Below are 22,462 nucleotides of genomic sequence, written 5' to 3'. Positions count from 1 at the left end.
GCACTTGTTGATGGAGAAGTCAATGGTTGTGTTGTTTCCCTACTTGGGGGTTTTGCTTTTGTGGGCTTCATGGATGGTGTCTATCTTGTGGCTTGAGTCTCTATTGAGTCTTCTTTGGCTCATTCTTTGAGCATTTTATTTTTACTTGTCACTCTTGGGCCTCCATTACTTGATTGGTACATTTGGCCTGCTTTCTTTGTATTGCCCTAGTTTGTTGTATGCTCCATTCAATTGACTGGATATAGGTATGGTGAGTTTATGGAGGTTGGAGTGTGTTGTTAAGGGTTCGGGGTTTTTTTATGTTTGTTTCCTAGGCCTTATCTGTAGGGGATTCCTCTAGACCTACTTTTCTAGTATTTTTATTCAAGGCTTTTGTTGTTGTTCCTAGTTGTGATGGCCCTCTTAAGTTTCCTATTGTCTTCAAGAGAATGGATGGTGCTTTTATTTCTTATTTTTCTTGTATCATTAGTTTGGTCTTGGTCCCTATCGACACTATTTCATGTCTCTTAGAGGTGGTGCCTTTTGGCTATGGATTTGGCATGGTGGCTATCTGTCTGGTGGTTTCTTTTGGTGTTTCTATTTTTCTTCCAATGTTCTTTGTTTTGAGCCCTTCTTTTTTAGATGTTTCCACTTTTGAGGAGGTTGAGGTCTTTGGGGCTCTTTTGCATTTGGGTTCTAGTAGGAGCTATTGCATGTTTTGAAACTCCTTGATGGGCATCATGTGTGCTTTGGAGGATTCTTTAGTTACTCTTATAGATTTTGTTGTTTCTTTTGGGTTCATTTTTATTGTGTTTAGTTTTTGGTTAAGGGTTTCTTGTTCCTTTTTGGGGGAGAAGTATGATCATGATAGTTTTGAGAGGGCCTTGATTGATGTTATTGCTTCATATCTGATGAGGACTATATTGTTTCTTCCCTAGCATTCCATCATTCTACAACTATTAAGGTGGAGAACTCTCCTATGGGGTTTGGCTAAGGGTTTGTATCTTTTCCAGTTGTTAGAGGGGTGGAAGAAGTTGGGTCCCCATTAGGGGGAAGTGCACATGCTAGGAAGAGCATTGTAAGAAACGGGGTCCTATTTTTTTGAAAAAGTTCACTCATTACGCTTCAGAAGCCCGAGCCAAAAAATCACAAAACATGGCCCCATCTTTTAAAATATATATTTTTAAATAATGGGGCCTCATTTGGTAAAAGTATTTTTAAAATAAAAAATCCTACACACTCATTTTTGCACTTTATATAACGAGCACCTCTTACATTTAAATAATGAGGACCCATTATAGAGTAGGGCCCCGTTATTTAAAATTTAAAAACCAACCTCGCCATGTGCCTCGCTATTTTGGTCAGGTAAGGCTTGGAATGCCCAAGCCTAAGCCTTGTACCTACAAGTACAAGGTTTGATTATGTGAGTAACAAAATACTAACTTCTGGCATATATTTGATGCCCTTTTGGACACAATTATCAAAAAATAAAATTACACCCATTAGAGATTATGTTTTGTAGATTCCAAAAATATATTTTAAAAAATATTTGATTATTTTTTCTATTTTTTAATTAATTTATACATGATCTTATCCATAAACTTGAAATATTAAGTTTCCTTATTTATTTAATAACTTTTATAATTTTTAATATTTTTGAAAAGAAAAATATATGACATCCATCTACATAGAATTATCTTCTAAATTAAGAAATGGTAATTTTAGGTCAACTTATGGTGGTTGTACATGAGGGGTTTTTAAAACTGCAATTAGGGCCAATAAAAAATTAATAATATAAAAAATATTAAAAAAAATACAAAAAAATATCCTCATCAATATTCATTGTCTTATAGATCTTTTACCAAAAGGTTTTGAAAAAAAATATATTTATGTCAAAAACTGGTGGTTGTACACGTGCATGGTATGGTCCTGAAATTGACATTTTTAAATAGTGGTTTTTAGAAATCACTTTTGAAAGTCAATTTCAATTATCTAGGTATTAAAATAAATTACATATTTGGAGACTAGAATCTAAGTGCTGCATTTTTTATTGCTAACTTTTTCTAAGATTCAATCTCTAAGTGCTTCAAATTTTTAGGTTAAATGTGGCAAAATTTGAAAAATAAGAAAACACTTCCACTTTTTGGCTAAAAAGTGGACTCAACTTCTTGCACGTACATAATTTACATCAACATCAACATTCCCTTTTCTTGAATTTCCTATCTAGGTGGGTCCATCTCCTTTTGAGGTAAATTTTGGTTATGTATGTGAGGTTTGGTTCAGTTGCAAGGGAGTTGCTGCTACTCTCTCACTGATTCCTAGCTACAAGGATGTTGATGTTGTCCTTTTTCTTGACTCCTTTCTAAACTCTAATATTAAGATGGAGACATAGCTTGGCAAGGAGTTCTCTAGACTATTTCATCATAATGTTATGGGATCCTTTTCAAACTCATTGTTAATGTGCTTCTTCAGGTAATTTGTGGGTTGGCTTCAACCTTGTTTCTTGAGTAGATAGTTTACTAATATTCAGATTCTTTAGTTCTATTATATTGGACTTGTTGGTTGTCTGAGTGTTATCTATTAGTAGAAAATTTATTTTGTACATGATTTCAGGTCCGTTCAAAACTTGTTGTAAGGGGTTATGGGTCCCCTCAAAACTCGCTTTAACCTTAATAAAAAGTACTAGGCTTTTATTTAGGTGTTAGAAGATCTAAAATTTTAATTTTTTTAGAATATTTCTATAAAAATGTTTGTCAACACTACCTTGTTGCTATATCAAAAATCAAAAGGAGAATATGAAATTTAGTGATAGCTAATTTTATATGGCATTATTTCTTTTACACATATATTAAAAAATAGTATAGTAGACATACAATATGTTGTTCTTTTATTATTTAAAAAAATATCTAGAAAGTAGAATCAAGTTTTATTCACAGGGGTTTCACTTAGTGAACTTGGGTTATAGCATGTGCATTCATGGCATACTAAAGAATCCTCCTGCTTTAAAAAAATGTTGCCCTAAAATCCTTTTTGGTCACCCTCTCCCAATACATATATCGAATTAAAAGACCCCCTATTTTCACCAAATAATGTATGTTTTCATAGCGAGAATTAAAAACTCTCCTATTTTCACCAATAGGAAATATATTGCACCCTCATTTTTGGGATATTAAACCCCCCAATATGAATGCACCTGATATAATATTGCCTATCCAGTGAAGCCCCCATGCTTTTATTTAGGTTTTAGAAGGTCTAAAATTTTAGTCTTTTCACAATAAATTTACAAAAGTGTTTATCAACGTTGTCTTATTGCTATATCACAAATTTGAATGAGAGTATAAAATCACATATTATATTTTTACACATGTATTAATAATTATTGTAGTAGATATACAATATGGTGTATGCCTTTCATATTTTTAAAAGTTTCTAGAAAGTAAAATTAAGGCTTTATTTAGGTGTTAGAAGTTCTAAAATATTATTTTTGTTTTATAATAAATTCATATAATTATTTATCAACATAGCCTTATTGCTATATAAAAATCATAATGGGAATATTAAATTTAGTGACAAGTATCACATATTATTTCTACAATTATATTAATAAATATTATAAGAGACATACAATATGTTGCGTGTCTTTAATATTTTCTAAATTTTATAGAAAGTAAAAATGGGGTTTTATTTAGGTGTTAGAAGGTCTAAATTTTTAATCTATTCATAATAAATATGAATTTACAAAGTGTTTATCAACAATGTCTTATTCTATATCAAAAAAATCGGAACATGAAATTTAGTGACGATTAAAGTTTCTAGAAAGTAGTATTAGGGTTGTATTTAGGTGTGAGGTCTTAAATTTTAATCTTTTCACATTAAATTTGCGGAAGTGTTTATCAACACTACCTTGTTGATATATCAAAAGTTAGGATGATAATATGAAATTTTGTGACAGATGATTTAGGCATATTATTTATTCACATATATTAATAAATATTATAGTACACACAATATATTGTGTGCTTATAATATTTTTTAAATTTTCTAGAAACTAGTATATATGTCTTAAATTTTAATTTAATCTATATAAAATATGCCAAGAGATATCCTTCTCGAGACACCTATTTTTAATCAATTTTACACCCTAAATTGAAATAGGCACCTCAAGAAGGATATATCTTCGCATATGTTATATAGATTAAATTAAAATCTATGACATATATGCTAGTAGCAATTGTGTGGCACTGCATGGAAAACATAAAATAAATTAATATATAATTATATAGTATATTTCTATTAAAACAAATTATATTATAATATTATTATATTATTTAATCATTACGTGGAGATATATTAAATTTAATATATCTATTTAGACTATTTTTAATAATATATATGTGTTGCAAGATCAAAGCAAACACTAAAATCTAAGATATATTAAACTTTGTTTAATGGCATGTATTATGGTTATGGTTAGCGTTAGGGTTAAGGTTAGGGTTATGGTTGAGGATAAGGTTTACATGATGGTTTGGATTAGGGTTATGATTAGGTTTAGGGTTATGATAATGGTTAGCATTTATATCATGGTTAGGGTTAGCATGGTTAGGTTTAGGGCTAGCATAGTTTAAGGTTTATACCATGGTTAGGTTTAGGGCTAAGGATTATCGTTAGGGTTAGGGTTTATGGTTATGGTTAGGTTAGGGTTAAGGTCTAGAGTTATGGTTTGGTTATGGTTATGGTTTACATCATGGTTGGTGTTGGAGTTAGGGTTAGGTTTATGGTTAGGCTTAAGGTTACAATTATGGTTAGGATTATGGCTAGGGTTAGGGTTTACATCATGGTTAGGGCTAGGATTAAGGGTTAGTGTTAGGATTAATGTTAGTATATATATCATGGTTATGGTTAGGGTTAATATTTGCATCATGGTTAGCGTTAGGGTTATTGCTTGGGTTAGGGTTTAGGGTTTGGGTTCTAGTTAGGTTTTGGATTATGGTTATGGTTATGGCTATGGTTATGGTTATGCTTATGGTTATGGTTATGGTTATGGTTATGGTTATGGTTATGGTTAGGGTTAGGATTTACATCATGGTTAGGATTAGGGTTTACATTGTGGTTAGAATTATTGATAGGGTTAGGGTGTACATCATGGTTAGGGTTAGGTTTAGAGTTATTTTTAGGAAAACAACTATCCTGCCCTTTTGATGTAACAAGATATTAATACCCTTTATATATTAGTAATATATTATAGTAGATGATTGGTGCATCCTAAGGGTTGTAGAGCCATTCCCCATTTTTAGGGTTAGGGTTTAGGGTTATGATTATGTTAGGTTAGGGAAAGGGTAATGGTTTAGAGTTGTGGTTAGGACTATGGTAAAGGTTATGGTTTACATCATGGTTTCAGTTAGGGTTAGGGTTAATGTTAGTATTATAGCTAAGGTTATGGCTTACGTCATGGCTAGGGTTAGGGTTAAGGGTTAGTGTTAGTGTTTACATTATGGTTAGGGTTAGGTTTAGGGTTAGCATTATGGATAGGATTTACAAAATGTTTATTGTTATTATTAGGATTATGGAAAGGGTTAGGGCCTAGGATTATGGTTAGGGTAAGGGTTAGGGTTTGGGATAGGGTTTAGGATTAGGATTAGGATGATAGTTAGGGTTTAAATGATTGTTGGGATTAGGGTTAATTTGAGGGCTTGGGTTATGGTCAGGTTTAAGGTTATAATTATGGTTATTGTTGGAGTTAGGATTTACATCTTGATTAGGGTTAGAGTTAGGGTTAGGTTTAATATTACAATTTATCTATGGTTTAATTTCGGTTAGAATTAGCATCGAGACACCTATTTGAATTTAGGATTTACATCATGGTTGGGTTAAGCTTAGGGTTGTGCTTACAATTATTGTTAGGGTTGGGATAATGGTTAGGATTAGGTTTATGATAAGGCTCGTGGTTTAAAGTTATGGTTAGGACTATGGTAAAGGTTATGGTTTACATCATGGTCTGGGTTAGGCTTAGGGTTAACATTAGTATTATAGCTAGGGTTATGGTTTACATCATGGTTAGGGTTAGGGTTAAGGGTTAGTGTTAGGATTAATGTTAGTGTTTACATCATGGTTAGGGTTAGGTTTAGGGTTAGTGTTATAGTTAGGATTTACACCACGATTAGGGTTATTGTTAGGATTATGGATAGGATTAGGGCATAGGATTATGGTTAGTTTTAGGGTTAAAATAATGGTTAGGCTTAGGATTATGGTTTTGGATAGGGTTTAGGATTAGGATTAGGATGATAGTTAGGGTTTACATTATTGTTAGGATTAGGGTGAGTTTTAGGGTTTGGGTTATGGTTAGGTTTAAGGTTAAAATTATGGTAATTGTTAGGGTTAGGATTTACATCTTGATTAGGTTTAGGTTTACGGATAGGGTTAGTATTATAATTTATTTAGGATTTAATTATGGTTAGAGTTAGCATCGAGGTGCCTATTTGACTTTAGGATTTACATCCTGATTACGGTTAGGGTTAGTATAATCATTTAATTAGGGTTTAATTACGATTAGATTAAATCTGTGGGTTATGCATAGGGTTCAAATAAAGTTTGATTTATAATTTAATTAAGATTATGGTTCAAGCGCAATTAGAGTTAGGGTTAATATTAGCTTAGGGATATGGTTCAATTAGAGTGAAATTTTAGAGTTAGGGTTTAAAAGGTTATAGTTAATTCTAGTTAGGGTTGAATTGTAGTAGGGTTTGATTGTGATAAGGGTTTAATTATAGTTATGCTTAGGATTTGAGTTTAGTTAGGGTTGTAATTTGGATTATTATTCAATTAAATTAGGGTTAGGTTTTAATTTAGTCTAGGGATAGGGTTCAATTTGGTGTACTATTAGAGTTAAGACTTGATTCAATTTTTTTTTGGTACATGAACCAATTTTCATTAATTCTTAAAAATTCTTTATTGAAAATATTATGTATTTTATTAATAAAAGAATGTAATATTTTAGTATATAAATTATTTTATTTTATTTTTTGATAGAAGTGGACAAACTAATGAATTATATTAATATTTTTTGTTTTTTGTTTGGTTCAAAGAGAATTAAATGGAAAGAACCAGTAAGAAAACCCTTCAGTATTGCTCAAATAACACAAGCCTATCTACCCATTACAAGAGGCCCATGGGCACAATCCACCAAAAACCCTTCCCAATTACATAACAACTTCATTAGATATAAAGGAAGCTTCCATAAGAGGCATACAAGAGGAAACTATCAACGTGAAACATCAGGAAGAACACATCCATCCAAAAAACCAAAGGATCAACCAGAAAGATTTGAGCATGAGCCACCCCTGTCTATAAAGCACATTTATCCAATCCACTTATTAGTATGATACCAAGAAAAAGAAGATAAATCATTATAAGAGATCCTCATCATTATTACCAAATCAAAATCGCCAACCTGGAAAGTGAAATGATAAGAATATGCCAATTTAAAACAACAGGCACACAAGGAAACAAGTAATGATCAACTTGCGCCTGTATATTCATACTGCCAACTCTCCAATAATAGCCAAAAAAGTAGAATAATATCCATTAACAAGCCATGAGAATTAGGAGGCATGAATCCCACAAAAATTAAACACAACACAACCACACAACACAACCAACCAACCAAGGGTAAGCCAAAACAAGTGCTAGACCAATTCAACAGATAGGGTACAAACCAAACAAATGCAACACCAAAACCCTCCTTGCTCCATGAGGAAATACTTACCGAGTATACCATCAATAAAAATGTTTCCATAAGGCCAGACAACACCCTCTCTGATGTAATACATGAAAGAAAAACCACACCCAACAAGGAGTGTGATGAAGGCTACAAATCACGATCAATCAAACTTAAAAAAGGATACTAATGCAAGAAGCGGGAATATCTCGAGAGGGGACATCCAGATACTCAACACCTTCAATAACAACCCTATTAGCCAAATAATTTGCAATAACATTTATTTCCCTATAACAGTGAGATATAGTAATGGTGGAAAAATACTTCAATTGTGCAAGAATACGCTCTAACAAGTACTATAAATGTTAGGAAACACACTTCTTAGCAGAGACCGACTGAAAGACCAACATTGAATCCCCTTCAATGATAATATCATTGATGCCCAAAGAGATGACAAGATCAAGACCAAAAGGTAATGCCTGAAATTCAACAGCATTGTTAGAATCGACACCAATAAATTTACCCACAACTTTAACAATCTTATAATTATGATCAAAGATGACCACCCTAATCCCCAACTTGTCAGGATTACCCTTAGCAACCCCGTCAAAATTTAATTTGAATGAGAATTTGGGGGGACGCATCCATTTAGCTAGCCTACGTTTGACAAGTGAGGATAATCTAGCTGCTAAAGCCCCATCAAATGGAATGGCTCAAAGTGACCCCCATTTCCAAGTTACCCAATTGTCCCAATGAGAAAAGGACCTCAAACATTCCAAGTTTTGGTAAATGTAAGAAAGCACCACCTCAAAAATGGAGGATAGAATCTTGTCAAGCACATCCACTAATGAAGCTGATTTATACTTAAAAATCCTAGAGTGCATCTCTAGCCAGATGTTCCAAATGACAATAGAAGGAGCCACTATCCAAAGAAAGGAATAAAAAGAGGATGTATACAAAAAAGGCCAAGCCAAGAAATGAGACAATAAATTAGGACCAATGGCGGAAGACCAAACAACTAGTACCAACAATCCAGAGAAAATGGATAATGAAAGAACACACGATCCATGGATTCCATGCAGTATCCACAAAACACACAAGGGAATATCGCAGTAATCCCAAGCCTATCCAGTCTCATCTCGGTGAGAACTCTATCTTGAACTGCCAACAAAGCAAAAGACCCATCTTTAGGTAGACAAGATGAATGCCTGAAAATATGAGAAGGCCAAGGGGAGGAAGAAGAGGAATGGGACAAGGACTTATATCCCTCCTTTACTGAATAAGAACTAGAAGCACTCTTAGTCCAAAACAAGGTATCATCCTTATCTTGAAACACAAGAGATCTTTCTTGAAGCTCTACCTCAAAAGTAACTTTGAGGCCATTAGCAATAGGAAGAAAAGCAATAGATTTCCAATGAGAAACTGGGTAAGGACCCAACGAATCAATATCAAAATAACCAGCAAAAAAGAAACCCCAAAGACCAGAAAGAATATTAGACAAAGGAGACCAATCCTAAATGGAAGATAATGTAGGATGACCATTCCAAACTTCATCGCAAAACCAGGCCTTCTTACCATTATGGAAAAATGAAGAAAGATGCAGAAGGATAACCGATCTACATGTAACCAGGAAATTCCAAAAAGCTGATCCTTTCAGAAGAGATGAGGCTGTGAAAATCCTTTCTCTAGGATGCCCCCTTAGATACTTAGCAAACATAATGAAAGCCCATTTACTTGAAGGATCCATGTAAAGTTTCTAAACAAGTTTAACCCCCAAGGCTTTATTCTGGGAAACTAAATCTCTGATACCCACACCCCCCAACTTCTTACGAAGGAAAAATTTATCCCAGGCTATGAGGGGAAGCTTCTTTTTACCCCCATTGTTATCATCCCAAAGAACGGATCTTAAAGACACCTTGAGATCCTAGACAACTTTGGGGGGAGTTTTCAAAATAGACATCAAGTAGGAAAGGCATTAAGAATTGACTTAATCAAAAGAATCTTACCAGCTAATGTGAGCTATTTATGATTCTAGGAAGACATTTTGGAAGATATCACATGGACCACTTTATCCTAAAAAATAGCCTTATCCAAACCAACAAAAAAAGGAATACCTAAGTACTTACAAGGGAAGGTACCCACTTGAAAACCCCAAAATTTAGTGACCCTATTCTTAACCAAAGGGGATACATTTAGAAAAAAAACCTTTGATTTCAAATTATTAACTTTCTACCCAGAAAAGGAAGAATAATTAGCAATAATCTTCTTGATAAATCTAGCCTCTGCTAAAGAGGTTGAACCAAAAAGAAGAGTATCATCTGCAAAAAGACAATGGGATGGCATAGAAGGATATCCATCTATTTTAATACCACTCCACATACCAGATGATCTAGCATTAGAAATGGCTCTGCTTAAGGCCTCAACCAAACGTATAAACAAAAAAGGGGAAAGAGGATCTCCTTGCCTAAGCCCTTGAGAGGAAGAAAAAAACCTAGAAGGAGAACCATTAATCAAAACTGAAAAATGAGCAGAAGATATGCAAAAAAAGACCCATTTAATCTAACTATGAGCAAACCCAAAGTGATTCAAAAGAGTAATGAGAGACTACCAGTTAACTCAATCATACACTTTAAGCATGTCAATTTTGAGAATCATAGCCAAAATCTTTTGAAGTGAAATGGAATGCAGAATCTCATGAGATACAATCGCACCCTATGAGGTTTCCCTACCATGCACAAAGGCACCCTGATCAATATATTCAATCCTAGGAAGGAGCTTAGCCAACCTAACTGAAATTGCCTTAGTAATGATCTTATATAAAGTATTACAAAGAGTAATAGGGGAAAAATAAGAAATGGAGCTAGGATATCCACCTTAGGAATAATGCCAATAAGAGTAGTGTTGAGTTATTTCAAAATAATTCTATTCTGCCTAGACTCTTCTAGGGATAATAAGACATCATTTCCCACAGAGTCCCAACACTTTTGAAAAAATAAAGCCGTAAATCTATTCGGACCCAGGGCCTTTTCCAGATGCATGAAAAAGACCACTACCCTTAATTCATCCTAGGAAAAAGGAGTTATAAGAAACCTAGTGTCCTCCTGACTAACAAGAGGGGGGACCAAATTAACAAAGGTATTATCCAAGGAAACAGGCTCAACCGAAAGCAAAGAATTAAAAAAATTTACAGCTTCAGAAGCAATATCATCCTCATCTGACAAACACCTCCCATTAGAATCATAAATACAAGATATTCTGTTGTGCTTCCTCCTAAGCTTAGTTAAAGAGTGAAAACATTTGGTATTCCTATCCCCCTTTGATAACCAAAGATCCCTAGATTTATGACTCCAATAAAATTCTTCCCCAACTAAAACTTCCTCCAATTGGGATTTCAAATATTTAAACCTATCAAAGGACAAAGGAGTCATACCAGAAACTAAAGTAATCTCATTAATATATTATATTTCCTCCTAAATCATAGCCTTTTCCCCAAAAATATTTTTAAAATGTAAAGAATTCCAAACTCTAATCTTAGTTTTTAGAAAATCCTGTTTCTTAACTATCTGAGACATCCTTGATCCATTAACATGTGGAGCAGACAACCACCACTGTTTTAATAGAGACAAAAAAGATAGGTCCCTAAACCACATCGACTCAAATTTGAAAGGAAGATTTCTAGGAGCCCTATCCTCAAGAATATAAAATAAGATAGGAAAATGATCCGACCCAGTAAAAGGCAAGACTGAGGAAAAAATGTCCTGGCCATAATTAAACCAATTTTCAGACACCAAAAATGATCCAAGCTTTCAGAAATTTGATAGAAACTTTTTCGCATATTAGTCCAGGTGAAAGGGCAATTTTGAGGTTTACAATCAACTAAATTCAAATTACTGATAAAGTGGCAAATATCATCAATAATATGTTTATTTGGAATGTTTCCCCCAAATTTCTCTTCAAGACAAGAAATTGCATTAAAGTCACCCCCAAAATCAAGAAGGCACCCAACAAAGGAGAAAAAATCAAGGCTAATCTCTCCTAGAGTTTCCTTTTTTCCACCACCCCAACAGGACCATAAATATTAAAAAGCCAAAATTTAGTACCTGACATCCTACTCTTTACTAGTCCAAGCATCCAATTGGAGGAAGAGGAAACCAAAGATAGATCCACACTAGAATCCTTCCAAATAAAAGCAATGCCACCCGAAGGCCCTAAAGAGGGAGAAGCGCAAAATTTTTAGGACTTCCAGGAGGAAAACAGCAACTCTGCAGAAGACAAATTTAACCTGGTTTCTTGCACCATCACAAAATCACATTTCATTAAGTCCAATTGGTACTTAATCAAGCGTCTTTTATTAGGGGCATTTAAGCCCCTAACATTCCAAGATATAATCTTCTTTGGCCTAGAGGGGAGGCAACGAATCCCCTCTTTTGAAGGCTCCTTTTAGAAGCCAAGGCTCTTGTAACTGGTATACTAAAAGGCTTATTTGATCTCTTATTTTTGGAAGATTCCAAAAGAGAGAGAAGAGTTGATTGGATACCAGCATCAATTTTCGGTTGTGTCTTAGCATGTTTAGGCTTATGACCCCTCTTTGTAGGAGTGCTAAAAGGAGAAGCGGGAGAAAGTGGAGACTGGATCAGAGGTAAGCAACCATTGGAACCTAGAGGGGCAGATCCAATAAGAGCCTTATCCTTGCCTTGATCCAAGACCTCAACCCCAATATAATTTGTAGGAAACTCAAGAACAGAAGGAACCATAGCCGTTTCCAGATTGAGCAATTAAAATGGGTTATTAGTAGGGAAAGAAGATAAGTCATTATCCAGCCTACCTAAATCAATGACAATTGAGGTTATTACTTTATCTGCCAGCTCATAATTTAGAGCAATGTTATTACTGTTAACAATATTTTGCACTTGGGCAATAAGATGATCACCAGGGGCAATAAGAGGACTATCAGCCTCCTGAGGGGACACAAATTTGCTGGTCTTCTTAGCCAAACTAGCAGGACTAACAGGCAGAGAAGTACCGTTAGCAATAGGTTTATCTTTTTCGAGACCCACATATTTCAAAGACATATTACCAGCAACATTAGACAATAAATTAACATTATCCACACAGGCACCCTTATCAAAACCCAAGCACTTTGAAGGAACACAACAATTAGTTAAATTTGGATTAACCCCAGCTGAAAAATTCTTGTCCAATGGAGGAATAAAAGATGGAATATTAGAGTCTTTTAAAATAGATTGCATTTTATTCCAAGAAAGAGATTCAAGATTTCTATCAACTAAAGAATCAAGTGTTCTAGAAGCAAATTTAATCTTTTTCATATCAAAGAACAAAGTCGAATCCATAACTACTAAAGAACGAGCAAACTCCATTGAATCCCTAACAAGGTTTTGATGCCAAATACCAACAGAGGACCTAATGTTGCAAGTTCGAGGAAGGGAAACATTTGCAACAACTAACACACAAATTTTAACCACAAAGAAACCATCCTCAAATCCAGAATGAGAAAGTAAAAACTTGCCAAAATAATCTCCAATTTTCCTTAAAATACCAGACTCAACAAATTCAAAAGGCAACTGAGGGAGTATAAACCAGGGAAGGAACTTATTTGGTAAAGACCCAAGAGGGCTCGAAGAAAGGCTTCCAAATTTCTACAAAAATCAAATTTTTTGCCCAACCAAAAAAATGGAACATCTAAAGCCTTATCCCTAGCTTCAGAAGAATCAAACACAATAGTAAAAGAACTTGCAGATAAAACTTGAAAGTACAAGGTACCATACCAGTGCCAATGGATCTTGCAATGTAATTTTGAAAGAAGAATGGGGTCATCCCAAACCTGAATTATAACTGCCAGTGCCTCAAGATCACGCGCCTTTTTTCCCAACGAAATATCAGAGACATCAATTGAGGGTACCGAAAGCGACACAGATTGCAACTTCGAAGAAACCTTCTTAGAATTAGGTAGAGGGAGATTAATACCAACAACATCGCCCAAAATTTCCTTCGACGAAGAAGAATGTAACTCACTTGACATCTGCTTCGTAGAAGCAACCCTAGTTTCCACATTTGCCAACCCATTCAAACTAGGCCATGCCTTATTTACAGCTTGGGAAGCCCTAATATTTACTGCCCCTTAACCATGTCGCCAAACAGCCAAAGCCTTAGACCCCGAATTTTGACTACCCCCCCCATTTTGCCAAAAAAACCCTCGAAAACAACCAGAAGATGGGAAAAAATGGAAGTCTCACTTGCGATTTTTTACCCAATGCAAACCCTCGCTACCAATTCGAGCACCATACTGAGGAAGATCAGAAGAAACTCTCTGTTGGACGGCCATATCAACCCATTGCCCTCTCCAAAAAACCCATTGAGGCATGTGGTCTATTTTGCTACCAAACGGATCCTCAAGTGGAAGTGGATCAGCGTCCGCTTCATCACCCCAACCGAATTTCGAGATTCCCCTTGCATAGCAAAATTTCGCTCCTCACTCATCCACAAGTCAAAGATCTCTCCACCTAGTGTTGTACATTAGGTCTCATTTTGAAATAGATTTTTGGTATCCATGATTCCTTTCTATAATATATCTATGTTATTTTTATTTTCTTTCAAAAATATGCTAAAATTATTTAAATATTCATATATCAAGCTTATAATTAATTTAAAAATAATAATGTTTTTAATTTTTTCTCGGTCTATAAAAACCAAAAGTTGTTCATATCAAATTGATATAAATTATGAAGTTCATTCAAATAATATTTTTATGCATAACAATTATTAATTATCATTTTCTTATTATAGATTATGAAGTTCCTTGAAATGAGTATTTTTATGACACTAAAATGAATCTAGTAACAATTTGGAAAGATTGTCATATTTCATTCACTAATCATTCAATAACATTGAAAAAATTAAAGATCGAAATAAGGACATAAATAATTTGATGATGATATCCTTAACAAGTGCTAATAAGAATGCATTTGATTTTCTGATTTTCTTATAAAGACATCATTTACATATCTCAAATAAATTTATTAAAGAACAAACAATAAAAAAATTGCCAACAACCCTATAGAAAAAATTAATCACATTTATGTAAAGATAGAATTCTCATTCTACCCATGAAATATTTAGAACACTTCCATATTAAATCTGCCATTATCCTTACCATTTTTTAAACACCTTATTGCCCCCAAAAGATAAAAAAATAAATAATCAATAATTACAAACTTTAAAAAAAATTATCACAAAACTTGTCGCAGAACTCCGGAAAAATACCATACAATAAAATATGTGGCAGAACCTGTGGTTAACTCTACAGTGAGAAGCACACTCATTTCCTAAACTTATGATTTATTTATTCTTTTTTGAAATAAAATATATTAAAAAAAGTCTTAAATATTTAGCATGTTAAATATTATTAAGATATCAATTAAGATATTAAAAGTAGATTGCACTATTTTTTATTGCTTCATTTGCAAATTAAATTTATCAATTAAATAAAAAAAATTGAAATTTTTTAGTAGCTAAAGAACTATTTGTCAATATGCCTCAAAGGAACTACAATTTTATAGACAACAAAGATGCAACCAAAATGGATATTTTTAAATAGCAACGAACAATAATATATACAAAATAAATTTGTAAAAGGGGCATTAGAGATTCAATGGGCACAAATGAAGCCAAATTCTAAAACCTTTGCAAGAACTTTCTCCTAATTCCGAAAGGAGCGATCCAAGAGAATAGGAGCACCTACCAAATTATAAAAGATTATCTAGATGAGAAATAAGGAAATAAAATTAGCAAGTAGTTCGAAAGCTTTGTGGGTATGGAAATGAAGAACTGGACTGAGAGTGAAAATGGTATTGCAAGCTTACAACAATAGGAGGGGTCTAGTCATTATTGTACGCTCAATATTTAGAGACTCGAATTGGAATTGAGAGAAAAAAAATTGCTTCAACTATTTTCAACGCTCATAGACATTCCTTCCTGCACAATAAATAATAGAATTCAATTATGATTAGAGTCGATTATATGCAGTTTAAAGTTTTAAATTGCAAATAAATAATACAAATTTAAAGAGCGCCAATACAAAGTCAAGAAAGGTAGAATCAGAGAGAAAATTTACGATAGGAATAAATAGAGTATAAATGGTTGCTATCAATAGAAAAAATCCAACATACTTAAATAGTAGACAAAGAGAGAATCGTAGCACAAAAAAAGAAATTGGACGATTGATTGGGATTCAATTAGATGAAAAGAGGGAAAGAGGAATAGAGTTTGAAGTAATGGAGATTGTAATAGAGTTTAGAAATCTATGAACAAATATTTTAGCACTCAATATCCAGACAAAATGAAATTTCATTAGAATTCTACAAATCTATGAACAAGCTCAGTAATAAGATCGTTTCTACATCCATTCAAATATTTTTTACACTAAGATTTCTAATTGCACATCATTAATAAGACATTTTCTAAATTTGTGATCATTAAGGTAATAAGAATAAAACACATACATTCAAAATATGTGAAGAGAATAAAAGTAGAGATTCTATTGATAATGCACTAATTTATTTTTCACATTAACAACCTAAATGTTGCTAATAAACTTTCAAATAATCCACATGCAAAATCTAAAATTTGAGTACGAACGACTCTAAACAATAAATTAAATTAAAGATCTGGAGAGTTGCAAGCTATTGAATTTTTGACCAGTTTGTGGGCATGTGAACAAATCAATGGTAAAATACAGGCAAGAATGTTTCAGAAGTAAAATGGATGTAGCGAAAGTAAGTGGAATGGGTCCTTAGGCAAAGCCGAAATGGGATTTATCATATATTGACCACACCACTTCCTCTCCCATTATTGTTAGCTTCATATAGCCATATGATTCATTTTGTAATTATCATTTGCAAGACCACTTTGCATTTGTAGCTATCGCTAAAGAAACTAATTCAGGTGGCTGGCATTAAAGAAACTGCAGTTTCAATTTTAGTTTTTTTGCCTGCCTTCTCATCGGGGTTTCAATGGGGCTGCTACATGAGGCTGGCATTAAAGAATCTGTTTGGATGATGACAGCTCAGGTTGACAACTTGGATAGTGACAACTCAGGTTAATCTTCACTTCCATGGGAATACAAAGCACTTCTTTTTCCTTACACCGTTACTGGTGGTGACCCCTATATGATGCCATTGTAGGTAACACCTCTCTGGCATAATTAGCATTAGATTTTATTTAGGTTTTAGAAGGTCTAAAATTTTAATCTTCCTACAATATATTTGCAAAAGTGTTTATCAACATTATCTTATTGTTATATAACAAATTTGAATGAAATCTAGAATTTAACAATAGGTTATTTTATATCAAATATTATTTTTTTACACATATAATAATTGTAAGGATTTAAAACAAGCAGAAAAATGATAACAAAAATAGAATAAAGAAAAACAAGAGACAACACATGATTTATCATGGTTTAGAAAATATGCTTACATCCACACTCAAAGCAGGGAATACTCTTATTAATCATTATCAATCCTACATATAGACATGGATTGCACAAGGCATTTATACAATCATATCTAGCCATAAAACCAAGATTTCTGAGAACACTAATGGACATGTGACTGTTGGGCTTCACAACCAATCTCCCTTGTGAAGGCCAACTGACACATCCATGCACTATAGCATCCCCTGCTCTCCATTTCGAACCTTACAAAACCGGACCCAGCGAAGATTTTAACTTTGCCAAAATTTATTCACAAACACTGCAAACCAATCTTCTCTAAATTTTCTCAGACTGAACAAAAACTAACAGCCGGATGTCCTCTAATTTTAAAATAATTTCCTCCTGACTCAACCTTTAACTGTAAAATCTAGTTAAAGGATCCTTAGCAAGTTTAGAATGGTCAAAACCAGTTCTTATGTTTTCTTCTTTTGAATTTCCTCCACTAAGAGCAAATTGAAAAAAAGTGTTATCATTAATAAACCGTATAGCTTCAAATAATGGTGCTTCTTCCATCATCTCCTTTAGATATTCAACCTTCTCTGAAAGTTCCACCATTAATCCTTTGAGCATTTTAATGTCTTCTTCCTTTGACTCTATATGTTCTACATTGTTCTGAATTCTAGCAGAACAATTACTTGTTTGAGCATCTTTGGAATCCATTTCAAGCTTGGATGTATCAACCTTATTTGTCAGTGTCTGCATACATGATTTACATATAGAAAGAGCCCACTAGCAATAACTAAGAGCTTCAGGAATCTTGTTCTACATCTGTAGAGATAAACATATTTTGAAGCATAGCTTGACAATATGACGACTTTGTGCTTCATTCATTTTTTTTAAGATAGACAAAGCGCTCAAGTAATCATCTGCAAAAGTTGAGAAATCATCTCTTTCCATAGAAACATCCCTCAAAGAACTTATAATAAATTCCTTTCCGAACTCCACAATGTGTTCCACCACATAGCGGTCTTGGTTCGACTTGACAGGCTAAACTCCTCAAAAATGGGAATCATACCTTTGGAAGGCTATGACGGTGTTGAAGGCACATTGCAAGGCCTTGAGCCTGTGGCAGAGAACATCTAGGAATCTAATGATGAGCAGAGTGGTCATCCCTTGCCCTCCTACCGACTTGGGCCCAACGTCCTTCTTGACGACCTTCAACATATCGATCTCCTCCCAGGGATGAGTGTGGGTCATCTGCAGTCAGATGACAACATTCCCGCTCTCGTTCACCTTGCTACCACTTGTTTCAACACCCCTCTCTCCTCCCTTATCCAAATGATTACTCTTAGGCACTACAACGTGTGTATTGTTAGACGTGTTCTTGGGAAGCTCTTCTTCTGAATCCATGATGGCCTTTGGTTGCTGACCGTTCAAATGCCAGGAGAATGATTCACCTCCACCTGTTTCAATCTTCATGGCTTCCTTGGGCTCCTTAGTGGATTCATTTTTTTCTCTCAAACATTAGATCTTCCTGCAGGGTGTTCTGCTAAGACTCCTTTCCTTTGTCACTATGATCATTGGCTCTACCACTTAATGCCTCCTCTATTATTTTTATTTATCCTCTCACCATCATGTCCCTTTCATCTTCCAACTCAGTCCTAGCTGATGATGAAATGATTTTGTGATTTTTATCTACTAGCTCCTCTAGATACTCAAAATTTCTCTTATGGGCTTGTTCATCAATGCCCATGGCTTGATTTTCCCTTAGTAGCCTCTTCAATTGCCATGACTGCTTGTCTCCACAAAGGATCCTGTGAATCCTTTCTTGACCAACATAGTGGCCAACCAACTTCTTTGTTCTCGTCTGTGGTGATCTCACTAGGCTCTAGCACCATTTTGATTGTTGAAACATTTCTCGCACCTACGATATGGAATGGCCTCTCTAGAGAAATTTGACACAACGCCACTCCATCTGCAAATCTCTTTGAAGCCTCAATTACTTCTAGGATATGTGGCTCTGCTCCCTCACTCCAATCTCTATACGCCTCCTCACCCCGGGAGGCAAAATCAACAATAGATTCATTTTGGGTCTCCGATGGCATACACTCTTCTTCTTTAGCTGAATTTTCTTCATTTCTCTAGCCATCCCACCAATGTACATGATGCTTCTTTTTAGCCTTCACTTGCATAATTTGACTCTCCACCGAGTATAGATTTGCAAGAAATTCCTCAATGATTGAATGGGTGTCTTGGGGTTTGGGAGCCTTTATAAAACCAGATATTCTAGCAAACTGGTTTTGTTTTGATCCTTTTTCTCTAGATTTGAAGGGGCTAAACATTGTTTAGTTTGTTCACTTGGCGATCTGCTTCACTTCAGCTCCTATTGAGGTGGGTCTCCTTCCAATTGAGATGGAAAGGATTTGTGTTGGAGGGGAGTTGACTTTTAGCTGGATTTTCTATGTTGGTTTCAATCTGATGGTTTTGGTAGTCGAAACAGAACTCAATAAGAAGGTTTGGAGAGCCTTTAAAAATCCTTTGGTTCCAAATTTCTCTTTTATGCATTCTTTTAAGACTCGTTGATATGGTTTTGGGATCCTTGCTAAAACCAAATGTTTAGGCTATGGGTGCTTGGAAAAACCCTTGGTAGTCAGTTCAGGTAAATGGAGCCTAGTTAAAACCCTTGGATTTTCTTTTATTGACATCTTCTTGTGGTGTATGAGTTTCTAGTGGATGTCTTTGCTCTCTTTTTTTCAGCTGAGGTTGAGTTGCTCGTAGTCTATTTTGTATCTTGTGGCAATATATTTCTTTGGGTATTGAATCCATGCAAATCCAAGGATTTCTGGTCCCTTCAAAACTTGTTGTAAGGGGTTTCGGGTCCCCTCAAAATCCATTTGATCCTTAATAAAAAAAAATAGGGTAAGCTATTAAGATACATAAACTACATGGGTTATTCTTTAGCTCTAATTTTTAAAATTGAGTATTGATCATTAAACATTCTTATGTAATTAAAATTCTCAACATCAATTTCTATCATTATCAAATATTAAATAATCCTAACACTATACACTTTTGGTTTTTAATCTATTATTTTTTCTCCCATAACATCTTTTCTATAATAATCTGGAGCCCATACATTAAATAGTCTATAAACTAGTTCATTTAATATTGTCCACTATTGTCTTAAATTTCCACATCTTTAGCATCCTCTATATATTCTTCATTTCTTCTTTCATGTTCATCTCTTAACTATCATAATGGCTTAATGCTATCAGATTTCCACAATCCATTCTAATATTCATGTATTGCTTCTAAATTCGATTGTGTATGTAACTTTTTATCATCAAATCTTGCATACACCATCTAATCTAGAAACAATACCTGAATATCATAATGACTTCCTAAGATCAATTTAATAAACACCTTTCCTATCCCTTCCAAATAAATATACACATATTGTACTACTTTTAGAAGTCAAATTAATATTCCTCCGCTTTCCTTCAATAAACCTCAAATTTATAGTGATTTGCTACTTTTCCTTATTCATATCCTAAGATTATTAAGAAATTTTACCCATTATTATTAATCCATTAATGTTTTTTTTAGACCTGTATATAATTAATTCATATTATTGTTTGATTTCACACTTTTAAAATATGCCAAAATTATAAATAGTAAACTAGATTCAGACTGTGAAGAAGTGAAGTAGATATTAAACTCTTAAGAGACTTGTGATTCAATGTATCAATACATCAAATTCTATATTTCCGATTGCATTTCTATGTGAGCGTACTAAAATCAATTTACTAATATGTTCTCAATAATGTTATATTCTTTTCTCAAATCACATGTCTATATTACTTCAACAAAAACAAGGCTACTAGATTTAAGTGACAATCTTCTCATATACAAATAAATCTAGCACCTTTAGTTTTGCGTCAATTTGCAATGATTCCACATCCTTTTAGAAGTATTTATAGACATGATTGTCTTTGTGAGGTTCCTCCTTAAGTATTAGACTTATAAATGCAAAGAAGAATGCATTCTAAAAGTTTGATTTGAGTCTTTTGTATGAAAAAATTAGATAATTTAACATTTATCACTTTTGGTCTCTAATCATCCAAGTTTCTTATCCTAGTGTTGTTTTCAAGTACAAGGAAAACTAATAGTCTCCTATAATCATCTAGTTCTCATTGTTCCATAAAGAGATTATTCTCTCTTTCTCCTTCACTATAATCCTCATCAGAGATACTCCCTTTATCCGTGGCATCATCTTCAAAGGTATAGAGACTATTTTTCTTCCTAAACCTCCATAAGTTTTCTTCATTTTATCCTTACCAAAGGATCTGTTGTTTTTCTTCTTATCTCCATCTTTCTCACCATAGGGGCGCTTAGAAGCAAAATTTCCTATTTTACCACAATTGAAGCACTTGAAAGGCAACTTACCTTTGTACTTGCCTGATCCCTTTTTCAGTTTTCTCACAAAGTTAGCTACAATAGTATCAGAGTCTTAATCTTCTTCAAGAGCAACATATTATTTTCCTTTCTTGGTTGAGTTGAAGGCAACCTCTCTCTTTGAAGTTTTAGCATTTACTATCCTCATATCATATGCTGATACAAAACTGAACAATTCATCCATGCAGAAGGTTTTTAGATCTTTAGCTTCTTCAATAGCCAAACATTTTGTATCATACCTTGTGGTTAATGATCTCAGAACCTTCTTGACAATAACTTCATCTGATACATCCTCTCCAAGTCCTCTTGTAGCACTCAAAATTTCATCTACTTTTTTTCGATAATCAGCTATCTTCTTATCCTTCATTTTCAGGTTTTCAAATCAAGCTCTTAGATTTTTCAGTTTGGATTCTTTCACTTTGGTATCTCCTTCATATATAATTTGTAGCTTGTCCCATGTTTCTTTTTTTGATGTGTAGTGCATGACTTTCATGAACTTTGTATCTGACAATCCACTTAGGATTGCATTCTTAGCTTTGGGATTGTTATCATGTTCCCTTTTAGCACCAGGGTCAGTAGGAGAAACCTGAGGAACAATATAACCATTTTTCACAAACATCCAAACATCAAAGCCTAGAGAAGATAATTCAGTTTCCATTCTTCTACTCTAAAAGTAATAGTTAGTGCCATCAAACATAGGTGCTTTAGAGGAGGATTCATTCCTAGCTATTTTGTTCACAAAGAAGGATCTACCCAAGATAGAGAAAGCTTTTACTACAAGGGAACCTATGGCTCTGATACTAATTGAAGAACACAAGTGATCACTAAGAGGGAGGGTGGATTAGTGATAGTCAAAAATTGAA

This window comes from Cryptomeria japonica, chromosome 10, assembly GCF_030272615.1.
Source record: "Cryptomeria japonica chromosome 10, Sugi_1.0, whole genome shotgun sequence".
NCBI lineage: Eukaryota > Viridiplantae > Streptophyta > Pinopsida > Cupressales > Cupressaceae > Cryptomeria > Cryptomeria japonica.
Note: the sequence above shows the minus strand (reverse complement) of the source record.